This window comes from Cupressus sempervirens, chromosome 4 (genome assembly GCF_028749045.1).
Source record: "Cupressus sempervirens isolate cs-2001-9-10 chromosome 4, ASM2874904v1, whole genome shotgun sequence".
In the NCBI taxonomy this organism is placed as follows: domain Eukaryota; kingdom Viridiplantae; phylum Streptophyta; class Pinopsida; order Cupressales; family Cupressaceae; genus Cupressus; species Cupressus sempervirens.
The window spans coordinates 484,390,997-484,403,877 of NC_143121.1; positions in this window are offsets into that span (position 1 = coordinate 484,390,997).

Below are 12,881 nucleotides of genomic sequence, written 5' to 3' on the forward strand. Positions count from 1 at the left end.
ACACCACCCGTACGAACTAACAACAAAAAAATGCAACAATATGGAGATAGAGAGATGACAAAAATGCTTCATAAAGCATCCATTAATTCTCTAACTTCCTTACAAGAGCTTCCATTCCTTGAACTTCTTGAACTTGATTACAAACGATTATAAGCCTTGCTTAAATAAGCACTTCTAACCCAAGACATTACAAACACAAGCAATGTGGGATAAAAGGTAAATACAACTACCTTTAAATAAATATTAAATTTCCACCCAAATACAACTAAGCACCCAACAAATATTAAATGCATGATTTAAGGAACTTGCCACCTACACACCTCGATTAATGGAATGACAACTATTTTTATTATTTTCTATTTATGCCACCCATGCACCTTGAAAATAGAGATTCCTCTTTTCTCCACTTTCCCTATTTTCTATTTTTAATTATTTTCCTTCCATTTTCGTCACTTTCTCTCTCCTCCACAATTTTTTTTTTTTTTTTTTTTTTTTTTCCCCTTTTTTTTTCTCTTTTTTTTTTTTTTTCTAATAATTTAATTTTCCCATGCAAGATGCTCCTGCATCAGAAGGAGCATCATGCATCAGTAAAGAATACTCCTATGGAAGCTGAGTGGTGAAAAGGAAATGGAAGTCGAGTAATACAAGAATCCCTCAGAAGCCAAGTGGATAGTTGTAACTACACTAAGCATTAAATGCAATAAAATAAGGTTATATTATCACATTTTCAATCATTTTTCCTCATTGTGAACAAAGAGCAAAGATGAGAAAGAGTGTAGAGCAAGTTCAAAGAAACAAATCTAGTGGTTAAATAGATTGCAACAAAATTTTAGCATGATTTCATCAATATTAAGGTATTTATGTCTATGTCGAGTTATGTAGTTTAATATTTTCTTTGTGTTAAAACCCTAGAATTGCAAAAATGGCTTCTAGCTCTAGGAAAACTCAGGAGAAGGAATCTCTCAAAGTCTAGCTAGTGTCTAATGAGGTCAAACAACCTGATTTCCACCCAATCCCAAAGGTAGCATATAGAAATGACCTAGTTGGAGCCCTATCCATCATACCCCCTAAGGTTGTAATGGTTAAAGATGTAAGGAGATGCTACAATTGCAAGATTGGAGTGATAGGTGACATGGAAATGAGGGAAACCTATGAGAGACTGTGTGAAACTAGAGTGTTAAAGGATGAATATCAGATTGTTGAGAGGAAGGGTTTATCATATGTCCTAGAATTCCCCACCATTTTCAAAATTGAATGGATCATACTAGTGCTAAGCTTAATACATGATGGAAGCTTATGGTTGGAATATGGCCCAATAAAAATCACAAAGAGAATAGGTCATAGAGTGATAGGGTACCCAAACCTAGATTGACCAAAGAACCTTAGAAGTGATTCTAAGGAGGCAATTGAAAAAAACATAGGTGCCAAGTGGAACAAGAGAGGGATGACAATTGACACCATTCAAGATGCTCTTGTTGATTTTTTTGTTAGGTGATTGCACACAAATTCTATCAATCTAGTAGACTCAACAGTATGCCCTACATTGTATTGGACGTTGGTTACAAATTGGTGAAGAAAGATAATACTTATGATCTTACAAAACTACAACTACAATAGATTAATGAGAATCTATTAGCTATCAGGAGAACAAAGGGAGCCCAATGTAAATTTGGTGCTATTTTGATATGTATATTCTTTTATGTTTAGAATGAATTTCCTTCTTTTGGTAAAGTAGCTTGAAAAACTAATAGTTCTATCATAGCTCAAGTAAATGAACATATAGAGCAAATGGGAGCTAATTTTGAGACCTTAATGACTAGTTATTTTGAAGACTTTAAGAAGCTAATGAAGCAAAGGCTAAGAATTTGAGTGTCATTCGTGGAGAAACATGTAAATGATGTATGTTTTCTTGTAGATATAGACTATACATACATTCAAGCTACCATACCAAGAGTGAGATGGTTAAGACCTCTTGGTTATGAAATAAACATAGATGAAGCATCAACAGCAATAACTACATTGTTAGCAAAGGAAATAGACAAGGATGCACCACATTTTGGAACCTATGACTTGATGAGATCAAAAGTGGATATGGAGTTAAAGATTGCCTCCACTTTGAAAAAGAAGGATAAACTTGTTAAGAAATTAAAAAATAAATTTGGGGAGGGCACTGCAAAAGTAGTAGAAGAGGAAGGTGAAGAAGCTGAGGATGATGAAGAGGAGAAAGGTTAGGGACCACTTTCTATAACCCAAGGTATGGGGGAGGAAGTTGATGAGGAGGAAGGTGTCAAAAAGGAAGCACCCAAGGCTGAGACAAAGAAAAGAAAAGCTCAAAAATAGCCACCTGCACAATCCAAGGGAAAGAAGAAGGCTACAAATCCAAGTCCAGCCAAGCCAACTACAAGGGTTGATACTAGGGCTACAACTCAAGTAGCAAAAGAACAAGTGAAGTAGAAGGTTACAGAGCAAGGGGGACCTACAGAGCAAAAGAAAAGAAGAAAGCATGTTGCACCTCCTGAATTAGACAAAGAAAGAATAGAGTTTGATGAAAAGCAATTCAAATTGGTAAGAAATTCTACCACATCTAAATTGGAAAGCATTTGCAATAATATTAGAGACAATGCTGATTTAAGTAGTCTAAAGACCATTGATTTTAATAAGTTGTCAAAGGAACAAAAAAACATAGTGGAAGAGTCCATCTACATTATGATGGCTAAGTTCAAGACCACCCCACTTGAACTAGATAATTCAATGCCTAAGGAGCTAAGCTCATTAGTTGAAAATAATTGGCATTGTTGCCTTAAAATGGAGAAAGAAATAAGGGAGTCTACATTGGCTTGTGTAATGCTAGATCTGACTAAAAGTCAAATAAAAAAGGCTAGCAAAAAGCATGGGAGAAAATTTGTACCCAAAAATAGAGCCTTAAGAATTTTGCAGAACCAAATTGAAGATGTTGTGCAAAATTCCACACAAATGTGGAAATTAATATATGGTTTGAGAACTATGAAGGAAGGGTAAGAAGACCCATTTGAAGAAAGAAATGATGAAGAAGAAGAAGAAAATGGGAAAGATGAGGAAGGAAAATAAAGAGAAAGAAGAAGAAATAGTGGAGAAGACATAGGGTGAAGAGGCAACAACTGAAGAGCAGCAACTAGAATAGAGTGTCCAATATACCCAACTACCACAACCAATTCCTCCACATACAACACCTACAGATACAATAATTGTAAAGGATGTTCTTGACACTTAAACTCAAAACATCAACCCATTGACTACTGAGGATCTCAAAAAGATCCTTCACCAAACTACATTGCAATCACAACTATGTCCTAATCTAGTTTTGGTGGGTGTGGATGAGTTGCAGAAGGCTGTAGCAAAAATCACTAGGGAGAAGGTGAATACACAAGAACCACCTTCACAACCTCCCATAGCTATAGAAGTTCAACCTAAAGAGAAAGAAGCATAAGATAAAATTGCTAAGGTTGATAATACAGTTACAGTCACAATAAGTGTCGAGGAGCCAGCAAAGGAACAAACAGGGCAAGATGTTCCTACTACACAAATTTAGGGTGCAACTCCTCAAATTATCATTATTGATCAAGGAAGTAGAGAATAGGAGAAAGAAGAGGAGAGAATCCCTAAAGAAAAGGAGTGGGAGGCAATACAAACATTGGAAAACTTGCCTACCTTGGGGACTCCTATAAAGAAGTCAAGCACCGATGCAATACCATTGCATATTTTAGCACCAAGCTCGAGCTCCACCAAGGTTGCAAGGGTACTTCACTATGGAGAACCTTCACTTGATGAAGAAATAGTTAGACTGAGTTATGACTCAAGAACTATGAACCTAGCTCAAATAAATGAAGTGCAAGAGGCACTAGAGAGAAGGAAGAAACAAGAGATACTCAGAAATGAGTATAGGCAAAAGCAAGCACTGGTGGAAATTAAAGATATATTTCTTGATTCTTTCATCTTGCAAGTACCTAATGAAACCTATCCCATCATGGAGAAATTTTCCAATATTGTATAGTGGGTACATAATGAAGACCTTAACACTAATGTTAAATTATTAGAATGATCAAAAAAGAAGTTTCAGATGAAAGTAAATGAGAAAATATCAAGTGAAATAGCACTTTCCCAAGTAGAATTGGCTAAGAAGGTTGAAAAAGTGAAGACATAACTTGAGAATCTATTCTCATTTTACTCCAAGTTGTGTGATTCATCACTCTTCACACAAGAAACTAGCCAAAGGATAATGAGCTTGGAATGAAATCTCAAGATTTCTAGCACTTAACTACCCAAAGATCCAACTTAGAGTGAGAAGCATTTTGCAACTACGCTTCACACACATAAAGAGTTAGTTGTATTTATAGTAAAAGAGGTCAATATCAAGGCCAAATTAATATAGATTCAATCTTCCATTACCCCACATCTAGAAGTACTCCATAAGGAACAGACCTATGCAGAAACTATTCTAAAGAAAGATCCTAATCTTTCTACTTTAGAAGGCCTTGTTTATCATACTGCAAAGATAGCCATCTAGCACAAGTCATTGGAAATTGATTTAGATAATTGGGATGCTTCTCTCAAGATGATTATGGAGGTAAATAAAATATTTTTGGTGAAGTATTATATTCATTCTTAGGACCCTTTGACATAAGTGTCAAAAGGGGGGAGATAATACATGCATCTAATAAGAATGGGGAGATATATTGTTTTGGGGAGATGTGAATAAGAATCAGAGATAATACATTTTTTTATGGAAATAAAGAATATCCAAAGGGGGAGATATTCAAATTCACATTTTGAGGAAATAATAAGGGAATAAAGCCAAAAAAAAAAAGGATGTGAAAGGGGAATAGATACAGAGTACAAGCAGAAACAAGTTACACAGAAATAGAGGCAAAAGAATGATAAGGAAAACAAGGCAAAGAGTATTAGATACGTCAGTATGAGACAAATTCAGCACAAGAATTTTGGTTAGAGGAACGGAAATGGCACATCAGCTCAGGGGGAGTTACAAGTTTTGAGGTATATAGAATTTTGAACAAGTTTTTGAAGTTTTGTACATATGTTGAACAGAATATGTAGTATACTCATAGAGATTAGATTCATAATGTTTAAGTGTTTTTTCCACTCATGTCAAAGGGGGAGATTTTTTAGTCTCAAACTAGTTTTGACAATTGAGTGTTAAAATACTTAACCATTTCTCAAGATGATGCCAAGTATAATAAAAAATCTAAGCTATAATGTGTGCCTAACTAGAGAATTCAATAGTGTCGAGTGAACTTCAGGTGCTGAGTAATCTTTAGGTGTCGAGAAAAGTTCAAGTGCCAAGTAAAGTATAGATGCCAAATCACTATAGATGTTGAGTGAAACAAAAATACTATAGGAGCTAAGTGAGCTAGTTTTTGTATATGTATTGAGCATTAGTAATCAGTAAGTGTTGAGTAACACAAAATCAACATATGAGTTTGTGCCTTCACAAACTTAGATGTAAACTAATCTTGAAGTTAACATAGGATAAATCTTGAAGGATCTTGAAGATAAGATCGAATGTTTTTCACTACCTGTGCAATTAGCATGTAGCCAATAAGAAAAATGGAGAAGGCATGCAACCAATAGGAAAAGTGCAAGAAATGAGCAAGAAATGAAGATTTAATATTGATCATAGATTCATACCTAACCCTAAGTCTTTGAAATCTTTAAAAGGAGGGAAAAATCCCATTATGCATGTGTGAGAGAGAAGTATATGGGTGAATTATAGTGAAGTATAGAAGAGTGAAAAGACTTAGTGAAGAACAAAGCAGCATTGTAGAATCTAGTTGATTGAGAATAGAGTATCAGAACCTTGAAGAGTGACATATAAGATCAAGCAAGGATCAGAGCAGATAGAGCAGAACAACGATTTAGAATCAGCAATAGAGGATTGCAAGTTATCAGGTCAAAGTCTTTCTAATACTTTCTAAAAATTGTATTAGATAAGGAAATACTATGGACTTAGGTTGGCTTAGTAGCCATATTTGTAAATCATTTAACAAGGTGGCATTCCAAGTGAATATACTAAAGTCCTTTAACCAGGCCCACTTCTAACAACGTAGTTAAATCCTTTAACCAAGTCACTTTTAACAGGGTGTAAAGTCTTTAACAAGACAGTCCTTTCATAGGGCAAACCATTGGAAGTGATCAAACTTTGTAACCTTGAATAGATACATATTGTTGCAGTGATATTTTGTGGGTGTCATCCCCATCCCAGTTTTACCTTCTCATTTTGGAGGGGTTTTGGGTTACCAAATCTTGTGTGTTATCTATTTTCATGCATGTCTTTATTTTCATGTTTATTAGATGAATTAGATGCATGTGGATGATATTAGTTAAAAGTATTTGAAAAGGTTAAATTTAGTTACTTTTGATTCACCCCCCCTCTCAGAAGTAAATCTTCCCACCTATTAATTCCAACAATGAAGACATGGATGATAAGTTCCTGGTCTCTTCCACATTTCTACTAGAGAATATGGAAAGAGAGGAATAATCTTATTTTCAAAGATAAGGAAGCCCCTACTTTTGTTATTGCAGATAAAATTATTACTACCATGAAGGAGAACTTTGCCATTAGAAAGGGGGGATACACTGAAGGAGGAAATAGCATAGTAAAGAAAAAGGACAAGGAGAGGAAAAGACAGGAAGCTAAGTGGCTTTTCCCCACTGAAGAATGGCATAAAGGCAATTTCAATGGGGCAGCCAAAGGGAATCCTAGCCCTATTGGTTATGGAGGAATTATCATAAATGGTCATGGTAAGGGAGTTGTGGCTTTTTCTTATCCCTTAAGGATTCAGACGAATCACTTTATGGAGGCCAGTGTGGCCTGTCATATTGTTAAACTAGCTCTATCCACTAGAATTAAGAACCTTTGGTTAGAGGGAGACTCATTAAATATAATAAATTGTTTAAAAGGTTGCACTAAGCCCTCCTGGAGCATAGAAAACATGGTGGAGGAGATTCGATCAGACTTGGGTAAATTCAAAATGGTCCATGTCAACCATGTGCATAGAGAGGCTAACTCAACCCCAAACTGATTTGCAAATGAGATGGTAGTCAAAAATAGGGTGATGACATGGCACAATGGTGATAACTTCCCGATGGCCATGAAAGATATCATAACACTAGAATGTATCCAGGGAAGTACAAAGGAAATCTTGCATTAATTATGGAAATTTATGTTACAGTGCAAGTGAGACAAGATGTTAATGAAAATCATGGAAAGGTAATTACTCTCCATCATTTTGTGTACTTGTGGCATGTTTTATTGGTCAATTTGGCTATCCCCTTTAAAATTTCCAAAGGTAAGAAGGATTTAGGGATATGAAAATTGTAGGAAGCTGAAGTCTATGAGTGTAGGATTTTTGAATAAGAGCTCAAGATGGTTGGGGAGAGGAGTAAGAAGGAGCTGATTGGGGAGGCAAAAAAATGGAAGAAAAGAATAAAAGTCTGAAACAAGCTAGAGAAGGGTGGGATAGCAAGGTGTATTGAGAAACTCCATAGCTTTGATAAGGAGATCACCAAGCTCATGGTGAATACTTGAAGGAAGAGCATGTAAAAATTGATGGGGTTTCTCATCAAATGAATGCAAAAATGATAGCTCAGATCACGAAGACACCCATGGAGGGGACTAATTTTTATAGCGATAACAAAATGTTTGCCAATGTAGTTAAAGATTTTGTGAAGAATGAGGAAGAACAGAAGTATTTAGTGAAAGTTGAGACATACTACAAGATGGAGTCGATAAAAAAGTTGTAGAGGTATGTTTTAAGGGTTTTTATTGAATATATTTCTTTAGACACTAGATTCGACAAGGTTAGAACACACCACTTTCTTCTGTAAATTCATTTTAGGCATGGCACAAAAATTTCTTTCCCTTTTTATCCATTTACTTCAATGAGTAAGGGCATTGAGGGTTTTAAGAAGAAACCCAATCCAAACCCAGCCCTGCATGAGGGCTTGCTCCTATTGGTCTATGAATATCTTAAGACTCAAACAAGGAGAAAATCTTTAGGCCATTCGAGGGATGATTCAAAGGCCACTGGGAGCTCAAACTACTCTGGTTCTAAGGAGGTTCAAAGTCTTAGCTCTGAAGATGAGGAAAACACTTCCTTGAAAGGCAAGAAGTCTAGGGGGGGGGGGGGGAATTTCTCCTCCTTCCAGTACTATTCCTAGAAAAAAGAGCCCTCAAGGATTAACCCCCAACCCATTGAAATAGGAGGACGAGGAATATAATGAAGAGGAAGAGGAAATGGAGTTGAAGGAAGAGAAGAAGGGGGAAGATAGTGGGAAGATGTGAGAAGATATTTCTATTTAGTTAGGGAACCCCAAAAAGAGAAAGGCCGAAGAGGAGCTGTAGCTAGAAGAGAAAAAAGATCAGACCCCTGAGGCTTTGGGACCTTGACCTTCTATATCTCCATCTCAAAATATTAAGGAAACTATGGTGGAAGACAATGGGGAGATAATTATGAAAGATAGGAGGTCTTGGAGAAACTTCAACACCCAAATAGCAAAGATGGGGATTGTAAGGGAGAAAGTGAAACTATGAGTCTTGGAAGACATAGAATGAAAAGCCCATTTCAATGAACTCATAGACCCTACTCTTGTTGTAATTTCAAATAGACCCTGCTCTGCTCAATCTACTCAATAATGCCAAAAACAACATGATAGATAATTTTCACTCTATCAAATGGTTGTTCCATGAGATTGAGGCACTCAAGGAGAAAAGGAGTCTAGAGGAAGGCCATAGGATGAGCAGCAACTAGAGTCATCTTACCAAATAGGAGGATCATATCTCAAAGGTTGAGAAAATGGTGCAAAAGATGGAGATATCAAACCAAAATTTGGCTAATCAGGTGATTGCTACCCTAAATATTTTGAATGAGAACATCAATAGCCTAGGTGAATTGTTGAAAAATGCAAGAATCGGTGGGGATAAGGATGAAAACACCAGCTTAGACCTTAAGAAGACTGAAGAAGAAATGAAAGAGACCAGGGGCTAGGTGGAATGAACCAATGACCCAAACTAGGAATGCATGGGCATGGAGATCTAAAGTGCCAAAGAGGAAGCAGAAAATTTGTAGGATCTAGATAGTGAGAAATAATTGCTAATGGTTTGATTTTTTACCTCATACTATATTTAGTTTAGTACATTTGGCTAATGTCTACTGGTCGTGGGCCTATCTTTTGTTTCAATTTTTTGTTTCCTAGCTGTGGGCCTATCTTTTATTCTGGCTTTTTATAGGCAGTTGCATAGGGTCTAGACTTTATTTAATATTATTATTTTAGATATTTATGTAAAAACTTTCAAGTTTTAGGATCCCTATAAAACCTATTTTTCTTAATCAAAAACATTCTCCAATGTAGCCACAAGAGTGGATATCTCTACTTGGTCAATCGCAATTTTCTGTGCTACATTTTCTAGAACTTTTCTTTCAAACTTCATTTCAGCCTTTTCTAGAAGTTTATCCTAACCATGTGCATCTTCATTGAACTTATGTACAATTTTAACTAGTTGTTCAATGATGGAAGCTTTTTCATTTACCTCTATAGATAGTTCATCCAAGAATATTTCTTTGATATCCTCAAGATCTTTGCTTTTGTCCCTTTCTACCCTTAGAATTTTTTGCTTGGCTCTTTTCTTCCATAGTTCATCCAATATGTCAATTTACTTAGCAAACAAATTAGATTAGTCCTAATTTCGAATCACAATCTCTTCATCTAGGTCAATGTTATCAATAATATTTCCCTTACCTTTGACCTTGGTAGTTGATGAAGATATGATTTTGTTTCCTTTACCTCCATCACTCTTTTCTTCAATGCTCAGATGAAGCTTGATTGCCTTATCTCCATGCTTGATTAGGCTTGCCCCTAGAGAAGTTAGAGCCTATTTCTTTGTTACCACTAGGGTTGTTGAAAGTCTTTCTTTCTTCTCCTTATCAATTAGTTGAAATATGTTCAACTCTTTTTTACTACAACTTAGGTGTTGCCTTGTTTAACTTGGAGCTTGATGGAGTGAGTGCTTGACTCAGAGAGGTTGGAAGAGATGTCATAACCTCTATTGCAATTTTCTTAGGATCAGACTCTTCAATATTCTAAACCTCTAGTAGGTTTCCCTCTTCTTTTAGGTCATAAATATTTTTCCACATATCAGATGTGGACTATACAACATCCTCAATTTTGTTAGACAAAATCTGAAATTGCTTTGAATCTAGGAGTTTGTTTTCTCTTATATTTTGACATTGCCTCCTCTTTCAGAGAGATTTGGCATTAGTTCCTTTAGAATCTATTCTCTAATGTCCTTCTCTATCTTGACTACATTTTTCCAATGGTTACAAACAATTTTCAATAAGGTTTCAGGAGCATGCCCTTTTAATTTAGTGGGGTACTACTTCAATGTAGCCATTTTCTCCACCAATGCATCCTCAATCTATTTCTATTCCTCTTTATTTCTAGAATCATATTTGATGTATTAAGAATTAGCCATGCAAATTCCTTCCTTTACTAATTTCAACCTTTGTTCAAAAGTAAGTGAGGGCTTCTTTAGTGAGATAATTGGAGTGTTATCATCATCTTCATCTTCATCATCATCTTCATCCTCAAGCCTTAATTTTCTTCTTAGCTTTCTAGGCTTGGAGGTAGTAATCATAGGGGTAGAAGACCTTACTAATTTCCTTGATGGGGTCTTTACCTTCTTCTTTGGAGGTTCCTCTACCTCTTCTTCTTCTTGATCACCTTCCTCTTATTCTCCCTCTTCTACATCATCACCTTTTCCCTCTTTAAGCATGAGAGGGGAATCAGATTTGGCAAATTTCTTCTCAATTTTTTCTAACCGTTTCTTTCCTCTCTTCAAGATTTAAGGAATCTAAATCTCAATTAAGATTCTAGTTTTTGCTTCCTCATAAGTTCTAAAATAGATAGCATTAGGATCTATAGGCTCATTGATGAGAGTCTCAATGATGTCTCTAGTTTCATCAATGCTTACCTCATATGCTAGAGGTTTCACCCATGCAATCCTAGGTCTGACCACCTAAATATGCACTTCATCACAGTCAACTAGGAAGAAGATTTCTTCTTCATAGTCATCCACTAACTATTTAGGGATCCTAAACCTACTCTACATCCTTTCTTTAAAATTTTCAAAATATGCATCTATGATGCCATCAAAATTTTCACCCATTTCATCAATGAAACCATTGATCTGATATAGAATAGGTATATCTTTCTTCCATACGACATTTCCTTTTGATGGAAAGAATTTTTGTACATGAAAGAATAAAATGACTGAGAGTGAACCAAACTTACATGGATTTTCTTTGATGCTCAAATGCTCTCCATATTCTTGCTCAATTGGATAAGCTACAATTCAGAAAGGTCATATGATAGATTTTTCTTGACCACTTTGAATGCCAATTCCACTGCCTTGAAAGGTACACTATTTGATCAGCTTAAACTATAAATTTTGTGTGTAATGACATGAATACCAAACTTGATCTCGATGTCTATGACTTTTTCTAGCTTCATTCCTCTTCCATACCACTTAGCTAGGGTCTTCTTTTCTAGCTCACCTCAAGCTAGGGTTTTGGTAGTCTTAGGTATGTCAAGCATAGGATACCTTGTAACACAGTCTACCATTTTCTTTATTATCTTTACTAGTTTCTCTAACAAAAAATGCATGTCATGTACAGAGCTCAAAATATACCTAATCTACCTCACTTGAAAATTCCTCAACATATGTAGAATGTGGGTCAAGCCCTTGACGTCTAGATGTTTGTGCTTAGGTTTTAGGTTTTCTTTCTCACACAGTGCTCCATACGCTTAGTTCAACTCAAATGTGCCCAATTCTTGAATAGAATAGTGATAAAATGTGTGGATATCATGAATAAAAAGTGCATTTGGAAGAATTTGTGAGTGTAGTCCTTCAATGATCGCAGGGTATAACGTGAATTGAGGTACCTTGAAGACTATGTTCTTCACCAATATTTCAAAACCATTATTAACCTTTATGCTTGATGAAGCTAGCGTAATGCTTAGTTGGAGAAGATGAACTTTTCCACAACTTAGCTTCAACAAAAAAAATTCTTGAGGCCTCTGAATCACTCTATAAATAGAAATTCATAGTGAATAATAAACCTTTGATTTCACCTTTTATGAAAAAATTATTGCCTTACGTTATTGTAAATGCATCGTAAAAAATTAGTTGTTATAACTCAATTAGTTCTTCAAGCTTTCTTAGTATGAACTAATTAAAGAGAAGCTTAGCTAAAACTAACTTTGCTTCATTAAGACCATTCAACCTAACTCAATTTGGTTAAGCTGTGACTTGTACTAGTGCATCTAATATAAATATTTGAATTTTCTTACATATCTAGAACTAATGTATGATAGCTTGTATGCCTAGTTCTATTTATCTACTTGCATGCTTTATTTTGAGATGATTCTTCTACCCAACTTGCCATTTTGGGTGCCAGATTCTTCATTACCATGACTTGAGCTTTCAGGAGTCTTCCTTACCCATCGTTGATTCATCTAAGTTTTGATTTCAGAAACCTTTTCCATTCCTTTCTCAAAACTAGTATCTATTGTATCTCTTTTCATATAGATCTTTCTTAAATGACCAAGTTTCTTGCACACATAGCATCTCTTGGTAGGGTTTCTTTTCCTAAAGTTTGTCCTTACATAGTTTGCTCCAATGTGTTCATACTCACCACATAGATAGTATATGTACCATGTGTTATAATCACAACTAAATATTTTTTAGCAATATTTTTAGTAGGATTTCATCTCTTGGTTATGTACTCTTAAGATTATGACCTTATTTGTTACATGTAAAGCATTTTCCT